The sequence below is a fragment of the Mesoplodon mirus genome, assembly GCF_964341445.2.
Source record: "Mesoplodon mirus genome assembly, chromosome: 20".
Taxonomy (NCBI): Eukaryota; Metazoa; Chordata; class Mammalia; order Artiodactyla; family Ziphiidae; genus Mesoplodon; species Mesoplodon mirus.
The window spans coordinates 484,719-505,832 of record NC_138996.1 but is presented as its reverse complement, the minus strand read 5'-3'; the positions used below and the strand labels follow the sequence as shown (position 1 = coordinate 505,832).

General features: G+C 39.7%; 2 pseudogenes across 2 annotated transcripts in view; one reads left to right on the top strand and one right to left on the bottom strand.

Moving 5' to 3' along the window:
- LOC309795881 (RNA/RNP complex-1-interacting phosphatase-like) overlaps window positions 1-18,296 on the bottom strand; it is a 74,034-nt pseudogene extending 55,738 nt beyond the window's left edge. Inside the window, exon 1 of the transcript in view lies at window positions 18,128-18,296. The product of the transcript in view is annotated as an RNA/RNP complex-1-interacting phosphatase-like (transcript). The remainder of the gene's footprint in view (window positions 1-18,127) is intronic.
- LOC309795803 (RING finger protein 11-like) lies at window positions 6,144-6,818 on the top strand (annotated as a pseudogene). Its single transcript has 2 exons — window positions 6,144-6,423; window positions 6,643-6,818. The product of its transcript is annotated as an RING finger protein 11-like (transcript).
- Window positions 18,297-21,114: the final 2,818 nt, after the last annotated feature.

Genomic DNA, 21,114 nt, shown 5'->3' with positions numbered 1-21,114 from the left:
GCATGTGTCAACACTTCATTCATTTTTACGACTGTATAATATTTCACATACACACCACATTTAAAATTTCCATTCTCCCATTGATCGGCATTTCGGTTTTTTACACTAATAATCCCCATTTATTGACAGTTGATTCTGTGCCAGGCAGCACCAGGTTAAGTTACTGACCTTATTTCACAGATAAAGAGGCCTGGAGAGTGTGAAGAGTTTGCCCAAGATTAAGAGCTAGTAACTGGGGGAACTGGGGTTTGAACTCACGACGACCTTCAGAGGTATGAAATTCACATGACAGAACATTAGAAAAGGTACACAGGGGTATTCAATGAAAAGTCACCCTTTTCCCCATGTTCCTCAGCCACACATTTCCCTCCTCAGAGGCATCTGCTTTTGCCATGTTGTGGATCCTTCCAGAGAACTATTTATACCTCAACATGGATGTATCACAATTTATTGACTCATCTGTCCCACGGATTTGATATGTCACTTTCATGGTATAATAGATTCTTATACGTACTTATATTACTCTTTTCAGAGCTGTCCTGACTCCTTTTTGCCTATCCTTTATGCCTTCCATTTCTCTAAAATTCTTTTTATGTTCTATTTGATTTAAAAAACATTTTTCCTTGTCTTGTTTGTTTCTCTTAAGGCACTATCCATTATGTTCATTCACCTGTATTATTTTATTTTATTTATTTCTTTTTGGCAGTGTCGGGTATTAGTTGCAGCACGTGGGCTCTTCGTTGCAGTGCGTGGGCTCTTCCCTGTGACTCGTGGGCAATCTAATTTTGGCATTTGGGTTCCACAGCACGTGGGCTAAGTAGTTGTGGTGTCGGGCTTAGTTGCCCTGCGGCATGTGGGATCTCAGTTCCTCAACCATGGATCGAACCTGCATCTCCTGCATTGGAAGGCAGATTCTTAACCACTGCACAACCAGGGAAGTCCCCACTCTTGTATTATTTTAAATTTAGTCGGCTTTTCTAACTTTTTTTCTTTTATTTTGAATTCTGTCCTGAGTTCTAGCATCTTACCTCATTCTGGTTTATGCTGTTCGTTCATGTTTTTTTTTATTATTCTAAAATATACAGAAAACAAAATTTAGTATTTCAACCATTTTTAAGTATACAGTTCAGTAACATTAAAGACATTCACAATGCTGTGCAGCCATCAGCACTATCCAAATTCAAAATAACTGTCAAGAGCTTCCCTGCTGCTGCAGTGGTTGAGAGTCCACCTGCCGAGGCAAGGGAAACAGGTGCGTTTCCCGGTCCAGGAGGATCCCACATGCCATAGAGCAGCTAGGCCCGTAAGCCATGGCCACTGAGCCTGCGCGTCCGGAGCCTGTGCTCTGCAACGGGAGAGGCCACAACAGTGAGAGGCCCGTGTAGCGCAAAAAAAAAATAATAATAATAATTATGTCAAAATATTGAGCAGGACTTCAGAAAGATGGAGGCAGGAGCATAGTTTCTGAATCTCTCCAAACCCTTTCATGGAAGAAGATCAAGTAAAACCAAACACCCATAGGTGGCATTTATCAGCATTTACCATCTCCAGAACTTTTTCACCATTGCAAACAGAGACTCTATAGCCATTAAAAAGTAACTTCCCATTCCCTCCTCGACACACGTTCTTTCATCTTTTCCATTGTTTTTTCTAACATCTTTTAGCCAACTATGAAATAATAGCTTACAGTTTTGATCTGTTTTTCGGACCTGTTTTTTCCAACTTGATTTTATTGTCTGAAGAGATGCTATTCTGCTCCTTATTCTCTTTTTTTTTTCTTACACTACCTCTGTACGGGACTTGATCCCAATCCTTTTCTTTTATTGATTTTTGAATGAAAAAGGTTTTAAAGCGCTTTGAAAAGGATGTGAGAGGCCAAGAGGAAACATGGTCTTCATGGCTGTTTCATCAATGCTTCACTTATACTCTTGTGAAATAACTGTTTTCCAGGAGGCATAAACCAGTGGGCTTTATCATTGGACAGAGTGCAGAGAAAGGACCCCATGAAAGCTGATCTCCTTAGCAAAAATGATTTAGTTATGATTTCACCCAAGATTGGTCACAACCCAGCCTGGGAAACTCGATGAACCAGAGACGAGGTATAATGCCATCTTTCCTTCTCTCTGCCTCAGCTCTCAAGGGTTGGTCACCTACATGTTATTAGTGATTATTAGTTGGTTTCTGTTCATAATTACTATCAGAAGACACAGCACTTATGGTCCCAATTACACTGCCCAGCTACGCACCATTCTTCTTCGTTTTGGCTTCCCGTCCACCAGCAGGAACCTCATTTATTTTTGTTCTCCCTTCACCACAGCCCAGTAATGTTTGTGAATGACTCTCAGTCTCACCAGAGTCTGTATCTCTCACTCTGCCCCAACACCCCACTGCATCATTCGCTCCCTGAAGTGTACTCTAGAAATTTAGGTAACCTGGATATTTACCACTGTTCACCATCTCTTATGAAACCAGAAGAAGAGCAGCTTTCTTATGGAACGACAGAGACCTTGTAAAGAGAAAACACCAGTCTGCAGGAGAAAGGGAAGAAGACAATGATGGAAATAGTTTCTGGAAAACTATTTTTACATGAGGTTTTGTTTGTTCCTGGTAAATAAATGGAAATCTTCTAAACATTTAAAGAAAATCTAGGGCTTCCCTGGTGGCGCAGTGCTTGAGAGTCTGCCTGCCGATGCAGGGAACACGGGTTCGGGCCCCGGTCTGGGAGGATCCCACATGCCGCGGCGTGGCTGGACCCGTGAGCCATGGCTGCTGAGCCTGTGTGTCCGGAGACTGTGCTCCACAACGGGAGAGGCCACAACAGTGACAGGCCCACGTACAGCAAAAGAAAAAAAAATCTAAACAACTAAATTCAGTAATACAGGAATATAACATTTTAAAAAATTTTCTTTGGCTGTGCAGCATGTGGGATTGCAGCTCCCCAACTAGGGATTGAACCCACACCTGCTGCATTGGAATGGCAGAGTCTTAACCACTGGAGCACCAGTGAAGTCCCAGGAATGTAACTTTTAGAGGAGAAGTTATAAACCCCTTGGTTATATGAACTGCAGATTTTTTTTTTACTAAGAAGTCATGTATTTTAAATGACTTGGAGCTTTAAAGAAAGGAAAAAAGGAAAGAAGGAAGGAAGGAAGGAAGAAAGAAAAAGGGGCTTCCTTGGTTGTGCACTGGATATAATATCAAAAATAAATTAATTAATTAAATAAATTTAAAAAAGAAAAAAATGCTGAAATCCACTGACTAATTATTAAGGCTGTTATATCTATTTCCAGATACATCCCTTTATAAACTTTTACTAAAAGGTTATCTTATGTCAGAAGAAATGAATTACAAACTTTTCTCTTTTTCCAAAATTTGAGAAATTCCCGTACACTTCTAACTTCAAATTTTATAAAAACGGAAAAGCAGTGAAATGCCTTATACTTACATCCAATTGCAGCATCTGGCCTCATGCCTTCTCTATCAATCAAATATCTACAAAACAACAAAATTCGAGTCATTTGTAAATAAAAAGAAAAGAAAATCAAGTTTTTGCAAAAAAGGTCCTATTTTGCTTTACAAATATATATATAAAAATCCTAAGAAAATATCAGCACATCTAATCAATAATTATTAAAGAATGATATACACCATGACTACAAAAAGGCGTTACTCCAAGGACGCAAGGATAACGCAACTTTAGAAGAGCTATTAATATAATTATTTACAATAAGACAACAATTTAATTAATAAATGAAAGAGAATAAAATACAGGACCAAACTGGCAGATGTTAAAAAGTTCTCTGATAACATGCAACAGTCAGTTTGGGTGAAAATGCTCTGTATGCTAAAAACAGGAGACTTAATATGACAGAGTACTCATCAAGAACCAACAAATAACAAAAGGAAAATCAGGATAAATATGAACATGATATCTACAAAACCCTATCTAACCAACCATCGGAGCCAGAAACTTAGGACTCACCATCACTGATGGCTATTTCTCCCTCGGCCTCATCCTCAACCCACCACCAGTGCTAACAATGAAGCTGCCTACATACCTCTAGAATCTGTGCACAGCTTTCCACCAAAATGACCACCACACCCTGGTCCACGCCACCATTACCCCAATTTCTACAACAGTCTCCTAACTTGTTTCCTCTCTTCCACTCTTTCTCCCTGCAGTGCATTCTCCTCTCGGTAGCAAAATGATAGGTTGAAAGGGCAGTTGGGTATGTTCCACACACTCACCTTCAACAAACAAAGTTCAGTTGTTTTCTATTACTCTTAAAGTCTGAAACCTTAAACATAAGCCTGAACAATTGAGCTCCTACCGCACACTTGTAGCTCCATTATAATCACATGCTCCCCCAACAGCCCCACCTTCCAGGCCAGTTCCTCCAACACAGCATATGCTTTCCTCTTATAGGGTCTTTTGCTATTCCTTATGCTCAGAAATCTCTCCACAACGTCCCTATCTGGTTAATTCCTACTCATCCTTCAGATATCAGCTGAAACATCTGTAAATAAACCTTCTCTAATCTCCATGATGAGATCAAGTCCTCCCTAAAATATGATCTCATGGTACCATGTTCTTCTCCTTGGCACTTGTCAGAGTTGTATTTTACATGCAGAGTATGATTCTTGAATATCTATTCCCTCTCTGGACTGTTAGAATTCACAAAGCGCAGGTCAAGTCTCTTCACTCACAAAATTTCACAAGTCTTTTTGCTAGCACCCAGCACAGTGCTTAAACATAACACATGCTCAATAAGTATTTCCTGCATGAACAACCATAAACGGGTACAGTGTAGCAACATCCACCAAAAGCATAAGGACATAAACTCTATCATGCAGAAGTTCCATTCTGAATGAAGTAAACTGAGACAAAGCATATATATTGAATAGTGCTCACACAGGAATGTTCATTACTTTCATGTTTTATAATATCAAAAACTTCTGACTTTTATATGTTCAACAGTGAGCAAAGGAACAATGCAGCATTAAAAATAAATAAGTAAACAAATGGGACCTAATGAAACTTAAAAGCTTTTACACAACAAAGGAAAGTGTAAAGAAGATGAAAAGACAACCCTCAGAATGGGAGAAGATATTTGCAAGCGAATCAACAAAGGATTAATCTCCAAAATATATAAATAGGACATGCAGCTCACTATTAAAAAATCAAACAACCCAATCAAAAAATGGGCAGAAGACCTAAATAGACATTTCTCCAAAGAAGACATAGAGACGGCCTCCAAGATGGCCAAGAGGCACATGAAAAGTTGCTCAACAGCACTAATTATTAAGGAAATGCAAATCAAAACTACAATGAGGTATCACCTCACACCGGTTAGAATGGGCATCATCAGAAAATCTACAAAGAACAAATGCTGGAGAGGGTGTGAGGAAAGGGAACCCTCTTGCACTGCTGGTAGGAATGTAAACTGATACAGCCACTACGGAGAACAGTATGGAGGTTCCTTTAAAACTAAAAATAGAATTACCACATGATCCAGCAATCCGACTACTGGGCATATACCCAGAGAAAACCATAATTCAAAAAGACATATGTACCCCAATGTTCAAGGCAGCACTATTCACAATAGGTAGGCCATGGAAGCAACCTAAATGCCCATCGACAGATAGTAGGATAAAGAAGAAGTGGTACGTATATACAATGGAATATTACTCAGAGATAAAAAAGAACGAAATTGGGTCATTTGTAGAGACGTGGACGGACCTAGAGACTGTCATACAGAGTGAAGTAAGTCAGAAAGAGAAAAACAAATATTGTATATTAATGCATATATGTGGAATCTAGAAAAATGGTACAGAAGAACCGGTTTGCAAGGCAGAAATAGAGACACAGATGTAGAGAACAAACGTATGGACACCAAAGGGGGAAAGTGGGGCAGGGCGGGGTTCGGTGGTGGTGAGATGAATTGGAAGATTGGGATTGACATATATACACTAATATGTAAAAAATAGATAACTGGTAAGAACCTGCTGCATAAAAAATAAATAAATGTTTAAAATGCAAATATAAATTTTAAATAATTAATTAATTAGTTAATTTAAAAAAAAAGAATGAGGTTGGAAGACTGTCAAAACAGCACACGGAACACACACTCAAGCCCTGGAAGATGAGGAAGTGCCATAAGTCCCCCACTTCAGATGACATCTCGCTGCCTCACAAGTCTCAGTCCGACTGGGCTAGCTTTGGCAAGGGGACAGAGCTGGGTCAGGAGCTGCTGCTGCCATATCTGGATCAAGTTCCAGTTTTGGTCTATCATTCAACACCTAGCCAGGCTCGCCTAGCAACTCAGCTGAGAGGAACCAAATAGGATAGCTCAAAGAATAGGCCTCACACTGCATCAGCCTAAAGGTGTTTATGACCCTGGAAGAAATGGATCAGAAGAAAGGATCCGGGGGACTTCCCTGGTGGTGCACTGGCTAAAGACTCCACACTCCCAATGCAGGGGGCCTGGGTTCACTCCCTGTTCATGGAACTAGATCCCACACGCATGACGCAACTATGAGTTTGCATGCCACAACTAAGGAGCCCAGTGGCTGCAACTAAGACCCGGCACAAACAAACAAGAAAAAATCAATCAATAAAATAAAACCAATATTAAAAACAAGATGCGGGAGTGTGTGATCTGTATGATGGACTTCGCTTACGAGAACCCAGTTTGATTTCTGCTGTGTATGCAGATCACCTGGGCTGTACAGATGACTGGCTGATGAGATCCCTTACGTGCCCCTCCTGCATGGAGACAGTTGATGCAGCACTGCTTTTGTCCTACGAGTCTAACTGAGTCAGTGTCTCTCACCTGACTTCAAGAGAACCATCATTTTTGGTGGTTTTGATCTTTTGTCTTTGAGCCCAAAGAGCCGGGGGTTAGGAATTAAGATCATGCATGAAAGTTTCCTAAAAATTCCTGAACGGCTGCAGATGTTGGGGAAAAGTACGTGATAGTTTAGAAATTTAGGGGGAAAAGTAGGATGCTATTTTTATGGAAAGCCTTCACCCAAGGTTTAAAAATATAATTGTATTTAGATCTTGTTATTGCTCCAGTATATAGGATTTATGTAAAGTGTTACAGCACCTATATAGGTTTTAATTCTGTGTCAAGGATTAGCATAAAGACAGTGGTTGTTTTTCCTAAGTGAGATAACATTCTGCTTCCCCCATCCAAATTCTTTCCTGAAGTTGCTGGCATCTCGGTCAAGGTTTTACTTAATAGCTACATTTTATAACACTGGCACACAAAAAAAGTAGTTTTAAGCTTGCTTGCATAGTTCTTGTTTTTAAGAATAAACATAGAGCATTTATTTTTTACTTTATAGGAACTCCACAAGTTAAGGTCCCATTATTCTTTTGCTGTGATTGTTGTTACTATTGATGGTGCTCTTTTCTGTCTTTGCTGGTTCTTTCTAATCTACCATTTGTCCTTATTGGCATACGATCATCTCAGGGTCACAAGATGGCTGCTGTAAAACCAAGGATCATATTCTAACAAAACAAGGAGGAAGCAAAAAAAGAGTCCAAATGGTCATTTTCCTAATGCATATTTATCTTTTTTCAGAGAAAAATATCATTCTCATAAGCACAATAACAGCCTTCCCCTCATTACTCATTTGCCAAAACAGACTGATATGACCATTCATAAGACAATTTATGGCAAAGAGGGGTATGATAATGATTGCCTCAGCCTAACAAGGATTTATCCACTAAAGCTGAATGCTTCACTCCTCAAAGAAATCAACACTTTTCTACATACAAAACACAAGTCTCTTGAAGGGTTCTTCATAAGTGCATTATTGAAGAATTTGGTATGTCATGAGCACTTAAGGATCTGACATTCAACTGTAGTAGTGTCCATGTTGGTTAATTTTCTTACAAGCCCCATGATGAGTTTGAGAAAAACTGAAAGAATCAGAGTATCAGGTTCTATTAAATTCTTACATGTATCTTGCTTAAGTTTTTCTTCATTAATTTATATCCAACTACCTAAAGCAAATTTGGAGGAAAAAAAAATTAAATAAATAAATACATACATACATAAGATTGAGGTCTCCAAATATTTTCATAGGAAGATGTCCACCATATATTAAATTATAAACCAGAATGTCTAAATACTATACCATTAAATCACATGTACAGTCAGTTCTGTATATCCAACGGTTTCATATCCTACAGATATGGAAGGCCGACAATACTACACCATTTTACATTACGGGACTTGAGCATCCGAGGATTTTGGTATCCATGGGGAGTTCTAAAAACAATCCTCTGCAGATACCAAGGGACCATTGTATATGCTTATATCTGGATTATTTATGTCTCAAAATATATGTGCTAAATTATTACTGGTCATAACCTCTGAGTAGGGGGCAAAATTGCCTTCCACTTCATACATTTCTCTGACTGCATTTTTTGCATTCAGCTTACATTAACTTACATTACTACTGTAAACAGAACAATTTAAACATGGTCTGCCTCTTGGGGTTGGCCACTCACCTGCAGATGACGTAGCCAGTCCTGTTTAAATCAGGGGTACAGTGGACACCAATAAGTCTGTATACAAAAAGGGAATATGGAATTAAGTAAGCAAAGTAGAAACACTAAAAACAAGTTATACAATTTTCTGAAGAGTAGCCTTTATTAGTTACCACAACGACCACTATCCTGAAAAGGAAAAACTCTGAAGAAAAGAGTGTTTTTGCAGGAACATACTATAAAGAATTAAGTACTATAAAGTCAAAATTCATTGTGTCTTGGAATTTTTGCCTAGCCTCCAATCAGATGCAATTGTATGGAATGGAGAATGTCCATCAGGAACTGATTTGACTATAGTAAAAGGGAGTGGAAAAAAAAACAGGCTATCAGAAGAATAGAATTTGTTTTTGAGTGAAAGAAATGGAATGCCTTCACTTTTCATGCTCAATATTAAAAAGGACAAACAGTTTCTGAAGGGCTCTTGGGGTCCCAAAGCACCTCCATTCCTTCTCTCATTCACTGCTCCTCACATGCCATGGGTCTACGTGCCTGAGCAGGTCTCAGGTGAGTAGCACCGTGCTTATTTCACAATGAAAAAGTAAGGCTTCAGACGTAAGCCTAAGCTGCACAGCAGGCAAACAGAAAAGAGACTAAAATCGAGTCTCACATTTTTCCAACTATGCCACAGTATTTCGTGGACCAGCACTTAATAAGATTATATGAGGAAGTAAATAAAAAACAACAACATGTAGCTGATCTCTGCAAAAGGTATGTCTGTGACTACGTGGTGCATGGCATTCGTCATCTCCTGCCTGGATTACTACCGCCCTACAATTCTAACAATCACTTCTATTTCAACTGATCTTCCACATGGAAGATGTTACCTTTCTAAAATAGAAACTTGGCTGGATTGCTCTGTTCCTTACATATCTTAACTTAGCACAGAATAAAGCCCAAGTTTTTAGCACAACATTGAGAACTCTTTATAAACAAATACCAGTCTGTCTCTCCAACTGAATGATAAGTTCAAACTAAATTACAAGGACCTACATCATCCACCTCCTTCCTTTCCCCTGCCAGCCTCCCTGATCCCATTCTCTACTGCTCTGCCCTCACTCACTCTCCCCTATCCAGCCACACTGGCCTCCGTACTATTCCTCAAACATGCCAAGCACCGTCGTGCCTCAGGGACTTTGCACCTACTATTCCTTCTGCTTCAGAATATACCCTCCCAAACCATCTCCACTCTCCCTGATATCCAATGGCTCTTTTCTCACTTCAAAGCTCTGCTCAATCGACATCATAATAGAGGAGACTTCCCTGATCACCTACCACATTCCCTCACCTCTTCATCTTGTTTTTCTATTCTCCAAAGCATTTACCACCACTTGACATTCCACATATTTACTTATTTACTCATCTCTCTCCCGCACTAGAATGTAAAGTACAGAAGGGCAAGAACTTGGTTCTGTTCCTACTGCCTCGAACAGTGCCTTCAACTTAGAAGGTGTTTTATAAATATTTGGTGTAAAGGAATGTATGAATTCCTTGTCCTTTCACACTACCCTCTAGTCACACAAGAGGCTGCCCCTCCAGAGCACATGTTCAATCCCAGTGCCTTTGGTACCTGTTCTCAATAGCTGAGCTGTCCTTTCCTCATTCCAGCAAAATCCTCTTCCACAAGTTCAGCTCAAATGCTGTCTCCTCAGTCAAGCCTTCCTCAGTTTCTCCTCTATATTCCTGCTGCACTTGATTCTTTTATGATAATTAACCCACTTAGAGTCACTACATGTTTATCTTCCTACATAACTCTAAGTTGCTACTGAACAAAGACTTCTAGTCACCTCTGTATCCCCGTGTCCGAACAACAAACCTATAAGGCTCTCAGTGTTTACTAAAACAATTTATTTTCGGAGTCTCTTCGAATTCTAGGGAGTGGATAGTATCGTCTCCTCCTCATTATCAGTGAGCCTGCCATCTGTGGGAGGGGCTTATAGCAGAGGAAGCCACCAATGGATCATAACTAAGGTCCTGAGACTGCAATGGCAGAGAGCATGGTGAAGTTAGCCCACTGCATGCAGAAGACCCACAGAGGAGTCAGCATATGCAATGGACTACACTTGGTATAACATGTGAACAATCAAGGTTGACAAACGTGCTCTCATGCACTTGTAAGGATCTTCTAGCCCACGCGGATCACACAGAACACACACAAAGGAGCCTGGAGGAAGTGAGGAGGCTGGAAGCTGCACCCTAACATCTTAAGAGGTCACATTTCTGTGACTACAGTTTACACAAATCAGAAAATTTGCCTCCTTTCTAGACACCCTGGATATCACAGGCAAGGCCAAGTCTCTCAAGTTTAAAAGCTAAAGTACAGGGAAGATCTGTGAATACGGCTTAAGATATTTAAGAGCTAGGACCTGCATTAAGCAACCAGCTTATAGAATGAAAATTTATCTTGAAATTCCAGTCTCTCCCTCTCTTTCTCACCTCCTATCCACTATCTTCCCACCTCCATCTCTATTCCTTCTCGCTACTCCCTGTTTTATGTATATGTCTTTATCATTTTTTATATATATGGAATATGTACTGTCTGTTAGGTTTATTTAATAAAGTGAACACTCCTCAGGCTAAATTTAGAAAGGAAAAAACGAAAACTTTCTCTTGTGGGTCAGTGGTGATCCAAAGACAAAAGATACCTCAGTCTTAAAACACGGCAAATACCATGTTCCTTCTGACAGTTAGATGGTAGAAAAAGGCAAGGACGCTATTAAGACCTAGTATCAAGAGAGTACATCTTAAAGCAGAAAGAAGAAAACACCAGCCTTTTAAGTTCTTCCTGTCTGTCAAGATAAGAATAAGAGGTCGTAGTGTTCTTCCTCACTTGCACCCAAAGTATAAAAGCAGCAAAAATATCTTAAACACATATGATGAGGAAGCCACTCTTCTGGTCCACTCTGCTTTGTTTGGCTTCTAGGGATCTGTCCCACTCCGAACTTTTGCTTTATGTTTTCTCTTTTATATACGCTAAGAGCCTGAGAGTCTTAACCTTTTCTTCCACCTCTCAACCAATAAATAGGACAAAAGAACATTTTTATTTTTTTATGTCTTTTCCATTCAAATGTTTAAAAAAGAGATAAGTAAGCTAGTTCAGTTCATATTTCTCACAAAAATCACTTTCCAAACTCAACTAAATTGTTTGTGACTATAAACAGGAAAAACACCATACTGTATTAGCACCATCTGACATTTCCACCTTCATGTGACCAAACACAACAGGCCTAATGTCACAACTATTAAAAATGTTAAAAATCCCAACCCCACTCAAAATGCATACCAAAGTTCAGGTAAAGGGAAAAAAAACAAAACAAAAAGAACTCGCCATTATCTTTATTTTCTTTCAGAAATCCACTAACAGCACATTGAAATTTAATAATAGTGTCATCATCTGGCACCGGATGCCCAATTGTACAAATGTTTAACTAAGGAATAGTTTCTGCTAAGTCCTATAAGGCAAAACCATGAAAATATGTATTATTTCCTTTGTAGGGAAAGAATAAAAAATTAATTAGAGAAGGCGGAATATAAACCAACAGAGGACATTAAACTTAGTATGTCAGTCATTCTGATAAGAGCCATTTTCTCCAAAGCTGCTTTAACCAGTATCACTTGATTTTCATTAAAACTGCAGAATGGACAGTTACTAGGCATGAAAAACGAAAAGCAAATCTATGTGAATGAATGCACATGTAACTCAAAATGATATACACAGTTCTACCTACATTTATGTTCTATCTTACATTTCAGGGGCCATACAGAGGCTGTGATCTAAGTAGAATAGTAGAATAGAATCAGAAGAACTTGGATTCGAATTAGGAAATAGAGCAAATTTCAGGCACTGTTGAGAACTGGTATTCTTGGGGTGGGAGAAAGTAGACTATCAATAGAAGACAGAAAAGGATAAGTGAATATTCTCTAGTTCTGAATTTAAATGGAAAGTAGCAGTATGAACCTATGACATATTTTAGAAATATTAGCAACAAACATACATATTGCCTAGCTCTGACTACTGAAAAAGTCTAGAAATAACTGATGTCATGTCAAAAGGACTCAGGAGTCACTGAAAGCTCCAACTGGTCAAACATAGGGCCTCAGTTAGAATAGTAACTGTAGCGGAGTCCACAGTGCCATGAATAAATAAATTTAAAAAATTGGTCACCACTGGAGGATATTTGTCCATCAACTCATTATTTTGAAAACTGTTAAATCAAAGAAGAGAATCATGCCTCTACAACTGGGCAAACAAATAGTTGATGAGGGGAATCTTCTCCTTATAGAAATATACCCAGCTAATAAGTGAAAAAAAGAAAAACAGAATTCACCATTTTATTTATTTATTTATTTATTTTTCAGATACGTGGGCCTCTCACTGTTGTGGCCTCTCCCATTGCGGAGCACAGGCTCCGGACACGCAGGCTCAGCAGCCAAGGCTCACGGGCCCAGGCACTCTGTGGCATGTGGGATCTTCCCGGACTGGGGCACAAACCTGTGTCCCTTGCATTGGCAAGAGGACTCTCAGCCACTGTCCCACCAGGGAAGCCCCCACCATTTTTGGAAGCCTCAACTGAATTAATGGATGTAGGTATGAATCATCAGTGACTGCTAATATCACAGAAATAGAAAACTATAAGTCTCCATGGAAGAACACATCATCACCTATGAAACTGTCTTGCCAAAACAAAACATGCAAGCTTCATTCTGATCAACTACCAATTTACAGGAAATAAAAGGATTGAAGAATATGTTAGCAACACATGGAATGTAACCATCAAAATCTACATGGGACAAATTACCTGCTTTCTTTAAAAATAAAATTCAAGGAGGAAAAAAAAGTGAGAAAGACATGGAGGGAGAACCTATAGATTAAATAAGACTTCAGAGACCTAACAATCAACGGCAAAGTGTGCACCTTATTTGGATCTAATTCAAAATTCTTAAAAACAATTTTTTTATGACATTTAGGAGACAACTGCAAATTTGAGCACTCACTGGGTATTTACTATTAAAAAATGATATTAAGGAATAAAAGTCCTATATTTTAAATATACATACCAAATATGTATAGGTGGGGCTTCCCTGGTGGCACAGTGGTTGAGAATCTGCCTGCCAATGCAGAGGACACGGGTTCGACCCCTGGTCTGGGAAGATCCCACATGCCGCGGAGCAACTAGGTCCGTGAGCTACAACTACTGAGCCTGCGCATCCGGAGCCTGTGCTCCACAGCAAGATAGGCCGCGATAGTGAGAGGCCCACGCACCGTGATGAAGAGGGGTCCCCGCTTGCCACAACTACAGAAAGCCCTCGCACAGAAACCAAGACCCAACACAGCCCAAAGATAAATAAATAAGTAAATAAATAAATAAATAATTTTTTTAATGTATAGGTATAATTACATGTTGTCTCGGAGCTGCTTCAAGATAACATGGAATGGGGTGAAACAGGTGGGGGTATAGATAAAACATGACAGCCATCAGTTGGTAAATATTAAAGCTGGATGAGTTCATGGGTATACAGGGAAAAGTTACAGTATTTTGTATACTTTTGTATATGTTTAAAATTTCTGATAATTGTTTAAAAACAAGACGACACTGTAGACAACCCTTTGGCAGTTTCTCAAATGTTAAATGGAGAGGTACCATACGATCCAACAACTCTGCTACTACCTACACAGCACAGCTGAAAGGACTGAAAGCAGGGATTGGAACAAATATTTGAACACCAATGATCACAGCAGCATGATCCACAATAGCTACAAGGTGGAAACAACCCAAGTGTCAATCAACTGATGAATAACAAAATACGGTATATACACACAGTGGGATTTATTAAGGCAAAAAAGGAATGGCACTGTGTTACATGCTATAACATGGATGAACCTTGAAAACACTAGGCTTAGTGAAATAAGCCAGACATAGAAGGATAAATATTGTAGATTCCACTTACACGAGGTACCTAGAAGAGGCAAATTCATAGACACAGGAAAGAGAATAGAGGTTACTAAGGGCTGGTGGGAGGGAAAACGGGGTTGTAACTGTTGGACGGTTACAGAGTTTTTGTTGAGGATGATGAACAAGTTTGGGTTATAGACAGTGGTGATAGTTACACAACACTGTGACTGTATTTAATGCCACTGAACTGCATATTTATAAATGGTTAAAATAAATATGATTTATGTATATTTTACCACAGTAAAAAAATAGAGGAATAACTGAGTTGAAATTTCAGTTCTTCCTTGTCCGAGACTCAGTTTCATCGTCTGTAAAATTAGTAACTGTAGTTGTCTATCCTCTGAGCTTAGTGCAGAGTAAGCACTCAGAAGGAGATCTCAGTACTACTTCCACTTCAACAGCAAAGGATTGTTGTAAGGATTAACTAAGTCAATGGATATGAAAGAACTTTCTAAATGGCTATACAAATATTAACAAACTTTAGGTGTTACTGTCTCCCAAGGCCATGGAACAGGTCAGAAGAAGGATAATTCTTTGGCACTGGTATGTCCTACATGGGCCAAGAGAATATATGGGTTTCTGTACTCTCTCAGAAGGTATTAGGAAAAGAAAGCATAAAACTTAGAGAACAATTGTCTTTTACCCTGATGCTTAAACCTGCTCAGGCAACTGCTTCAAATAAGTGCTAAAGACATAATGGACATACCTTTCTTTCCTTTTAGGCTACTAACATTCTTGCTAAAAGTTTACTTCGTTTTCAAAACATAGAACATGGAAGCTTATAGAATTTCTTCAGCATATCTACAGCCTACTGCCAAATACTATAGTTCAATTCATATCTTTCGTCTCATTTTGAAACAGCAATTACAAATGTGTATTTAAGGAAACCACTAGCTTCCCTTTCTGAACCCATGAAAAGAAGGCCAGGATTCACCTTAGCATAAGATGATAACTACTGAATTTCTATGAATTATGACAGTATCAGAAACAAGGTCGTTTTCAACTACGGGTTCCATTTACCTCGGGCTTAGAAGAGCGGCGCGTGTACGTTAGGTCAATTATCAGCCCGAGTTCTTCATTCTGTTCTTGGATTTTCTTAAAAAAGATGCAAGGGGGAAAAACATTCTTCTGGAGCAAGATTCTTTTCAAAACTCTGTCAGAAAGAATACAATAAGAAGGAACATGTGTCTAAAATCCTTTACTATATTATCCATTTATTCAAACCCTGTGATGCTAACATATGAGACTCAAAGTAATGTTTCCTCCTCTGGAATTTACAAGCGATATTACAATCCTTTCTTCCAGAGAGATTAGACGGAAGAAAATAAGTTCGCTTCTATATATTTATTTCTATGTGTGTTTATTTCATGTTGGTGTCCTAACTGGGCTGTAAATTCCCAGAAGGCAGGGACCACATCAATTTTGCCTACCACTGGATTGCCAGCTGCAAGCACAGTGCCTGTAAGTAGACACATAAATAAATACTTCTTCAATATCTACCTATATGAAGGATGGCTTGCACTGCTAAATATTCTTTTATGTATTTGGCTTATTTATGTACTCTGTTCCATTGATCTGTTTGGTTATTCAAGTGCCAGCAACACACTTTCTTTTTAAATTAGTAGACTAGTTTTAGAGCAGTTTGACATTCACAGCAAAACTGAGCAAAAAGTACACAGTTCCCACTTATACCCTCTCTCCTTCACCCACACAGCCTTCCCCATTATCAACATGCCATACCAGTGTGCTTCATTGGTGAGAATTCATGAACCAACACTGACACACCATTATCAATCAAAGTCCATACTTTATTGCATTCATGGTACAAGTAACTGACTATTTCTTTATTTCTAGTATAGTCATCCCCAAACATTTACATACTGAGATACATATTGCTGTCTTAATCATTACTTTATTCTTTATTTATACTTAGGGCATTCCATTGGGATTTTTTTTAATTAAGTACAATAGTAGGTTGTATTTATCTATAAATTCCATTTCTGGATAGTAAAGGAGGTATTAAAAAGTATTTGCTATAAAAAGGCAAAATGGAGTATGACGGTGTTGAGAGCCAGGGCTCTATATGGTGAATTCAGATTTCTGGAAGAATACGGTAATAACTTTTGCTTACCTTTTTTAAAGGAACTTTGAAAGCAATGAAATGAGTCCCAGGCGTCCGCTGTCCATCTGGGAGATAGTCCTTCCAACTATTAATATATTTTTGTTAGGCAAATTTTATGTTAGGCTGTTTCCCTGCATAGGATGAGTGTGCCCTGAAAATGGAAAGCATATCCCTCTATAGTAGGTCCCTCTTCTTTCTGCTTTGCATTTTGCTGCTCCACATATTCAACCCCACCTTGTAATAAGCTATACTTCCCTTGTTCCTGTTTTCCCATCTTGAAAACAGTTAAAAGGCAACAAAACAATGCAAACGTCTCCACAAATAAGGGATATCTAAACCCAGAGATGGCCAGACCTTCTGTATCCCTGATACAACCTAGCCCGGTGTTGACTACAATGGTATCATTAATACATGCATGTTGACTGAAAGTGTTTGAACTCAATTCTTCCACTTCACAGTTGTGTTTTAGTCCTCGTACAAAACCTGATGATAAAATTCTTAATGCTAGGAATCACAGTGAACAATAATATCTGAACTGATTGCTGTAAGATGAGTGAGAACTAAGGTTAATTCAGTGTATCTGAAGCAAAGAAAGTGGGGGCAATAGTGGCACAAGATGGGGCTAGAGAAGCAGAGAGGATTCTAGACCAAGAAGAGTCTTTAAAGGCCAACGGTGTGTTTTCTATTCTCAAAACAATGGTTTTGAGCGCTGTCTATAAGCAGTGTTCCAACTTGCTTTTAAGGTTTCTTGTGTGAAGAATGGATTGGAAGGAAACAAGAAATATGGACACGAGTTAGGACCTAACTGCAACAGATAGGCAAGTTCAGTATTAGGATGTTGAAGAAGAGTTGACAGATTCAAAAGAAATTCAGGACATAAACTGAAGCGGGCTTAATGGGCTATGAGATGGAGGAAAGGAAGGTCTTAGGGAATTAAAGGGTTTACTGCACACATGAGCAAAGTCCCAAATCAATCATTTGAACGCACAGAGGTAGATCTCTCAAATGACACCGGTTAGCAAGCAACAGGACGACCTTTATAATTCCCAGACACAACACAAAGCAACTGTTTCGATGGAAAATCCGGCAGTACCCGTGCGTTGTTTCACTCAACTTAGTTGCAGTTCCACTTACTCACATTTTCTCTGCCAAACCAACACAGCTTGAGGAATAGAAGGGGACTCCACTTTGGTAATTAAGGAGTGTCCACAACACTCACAGTCCCATCTTAAAAAGCAGTCCCTCTGCATTTTACCCGAGGAGAAATGGTCAGAGCCTCCCTTTTAAAACGGTGGGGGCAAATCAGAACATCTCACACTGTCCCTTTCAACCACTGTGAACTCAGCCGCGAGACGACCAATACCCCCTATAGCACAGCGCGGACGGGGCAGCGGCCGGGGGCAACAGTGACAGCAGACAGCACAAGACACGAAGCCCAGGCCCAGGGGCTCTGAGCTCCACCGGCAACGCCCAGGGGCCGAGGCATATTACCTTTCCGGGATGTGCTTTCCGCCCTTCCTCCTGGCCGACCAACGTCCGGAAAAGCAGCGACGCTGACCCCAGCACACACGGGCATGATGCCACTGGCTCATGTCACCCCCAACATGCCAACCACCCAACGCCAAGCGTGCCAAAGTCGCCAACCCGGCGGCCCTGGTGCCAGCACACAGCCCCGAGCCACAATCGCCCAGGCACAAGCCCAAGCTGCTCGCGCACCTCTTTCTACTGCGCATGCGCCACGGCCCGTCCAGATGACGTCACCACGCCGGCGGACGGAGACGCTTCAGTAGGGAAGAGGCCTCTGACGACTGCAATTCCCTCCTTAGCCGGAGGCTGGTAGCAGACGTTCATTAGTTCGCGTGTGTACCCTTCAGAATTCCACTCGTACAGGACATGGAAAGTTGTCCCACTCTCCCAGTTTCTTCTGTGGTTCTTTCAGATATTTCCCAAATGCTTACATTCACACTTGTTCTATCTTGTACGTATTTCTACGTAATGGATATCCTGTATTTTATAGAAGAGCAGTATAGTATACACAGTCTACAATCTGTCTTGGATAGTGATGTTCCCAGTCAATTTTTGCGTACATCCCTTCTATTCTCTTTAATAGCTGCGTCACATTACATAATTTACATGGCCAGTTCAATATTCATGGACTTTTATTTGTTTTCAGTTTGGGGATATTCTGTTTGCTTTTTGTTTTTGACCTCTGTTACAGATAGGCTGCAATGTGAACCTCTTTATACATGTGTAGAGCTATATATAAATTTCTAGACGTAGAATTTCTGGAATGAAAGAGATGCAAACTTAAAATATTGAAAGATTTTCAATCAATCTAATCTGCCTCATCAACCTTCAAAAATATTCTATCAACTTATACTCCACTCATAGTGAAACATTTATTGGGTTTCCATTATGTGCCTGGTATCATGCTGGAGGTTGGTTGACAGTATGTATTTACATTGTAGACAATACCACAAAAAGCCTGAGAGAGATAAGAGTGGAGCTCAAGTATAACATGTCCTCACAGTAGCAGGCATAGGGATCTGTACCTGTTAGAAAGACTGTGAATCCTGCCACAAGTGGAACAGCAAAGAATAGCATGTCCTACAGTACGTCTGAAGGTATAATGGCATACTAAATTCCATTGTTATTTATAATAACAAGTGTTGTTTGTTAGTTTTACTTTTTAGTTTCTCATTTCTGAAAGTATCTTACATACACTGTTAGTAATCTTCACAACCATTTGAGGTGGGTAAACTGAGTCAGGAAGCTCAGAATTATTGAATGAATAATTGAATGAATAATGAATGAATGAGTAAAAAGATCACTACCTTTAACGTATGTGGGACAGTCATAGTCTAACCAAGTTTCAATCCACAAGCATTTATTTACAATTCTGAAAACTTCCACATAATTACAAATGGGACGATACTAGTAAAGTACTATTTAAATAAAGAAAAGATACAAGTGAGCACAACGTACACAACGTACAAACTTACAATTAGGCACAGTCGATTTGGTGCTAAGTCATAAAATATTCTTTTGCAATTTATGAAAATTATCCAATAGGCTTGTAATGGCCAAAAAGTACAACTGATAGAAATATCTATAGACATGACAATGTACAAATTGTGACATAAATCTATCAGAAACTAGAAAATCTATGTTGGCCTTATAGTTCCAGCTTGCTAAAAGACACAGGCTTTGGGTGGGTACACAAAACAATCCAGACCTGGCCAGAACAGGGTTTCCAGAAAGTATGGGAAGTAGCAAAGAGTAGGCCTCTCGATGGGAGTGGGTGCAACATGAGATGAAACAATGCCTTAATGGGTATGTAGTATGCTCGCGTGGAAAATATAGGAGCAAGGGATATTTGGAGAATCACACAGCTAAGTACTTGACACTAACAAAATCGACCAGTATCCCATAGGGCCTCAGGTACCATGCAAGGATTTGAGGGATTCCAGTATTTAATTAAATCACAATGTGACAATGGGAAGAATTAAGGAGAGCCTCAGGGGTAGACGAACTGGGGATGTTACGCCAAGACATGTCCCAGTTAACCTGATGGTTTCAAAATGCAGGAAGTGGGTATAGGGGACAAGACAGTACCCTAACTCTAAGAATAAAGGTTCGGGTCAGGGTAGGGCCTGGTGTTCCTAAGTGTTGAAAGAGAGGTCTTTAGTTTCTTTCCCCTACATGTAAGATTCTTTTAGAGGTTAGGATGAAGCTGAGCCTGCAAGCTAAAGTTAAATGGCTGGAACTAGGGAGAGAAAATAAGTTACATAGGCTAGGAACCAGGAAAAGCCTAACTAAGGGTTTGCCTCAATAGAACTGAATGTTGGAACGGAATATTTTAATATGTAAATATTTTACTGATACCAAAATATCTTACCACACTTCCCCCAATCTCACACCACCCACCCTAACCTGCAGTAGCTATGGGTCCCTTACTTTCCTTGGATTCCATATAGAGAAAAGAGACTGATCTGGCTTGCAGGTATTTAGTAAGTTGTTAGCCTCACATCACATACTAGTATCATGTAAGTAGGCCATCTGAAGTAGGAAGCTTAGGGGAAAAACCCTGAGAAAAACTTAAAAGCTTCAGCCACATCTCTATACTACAACACCTTTCACCATTTCTTCTCCGATAAGCATCATCCCCATCAGTGAAACAACTCATATCTCCTAACAGGAAAAACAGGCCTAAAAATTACACGTGTGTCTTTCGAGGTCCCCTCTACGGGATATCTTCCTGGTACTAGAAAAGTCCCCAGAAAGATCAATCTTTGCACCCCTCCCTGAAAGCTTACCACCAAGGAAAATGACTAGGTCCCTAGATTTCCTCCCTCAAACCACCTAACCTCACATATAAATCAACAGCAATCAGCCCTTACTCACATTATCACCGTCACAAGAGCAGTTAGGGAGAACAGCACTAACCACGGGAACTAAAACAGAGGCAATCCAGGCCA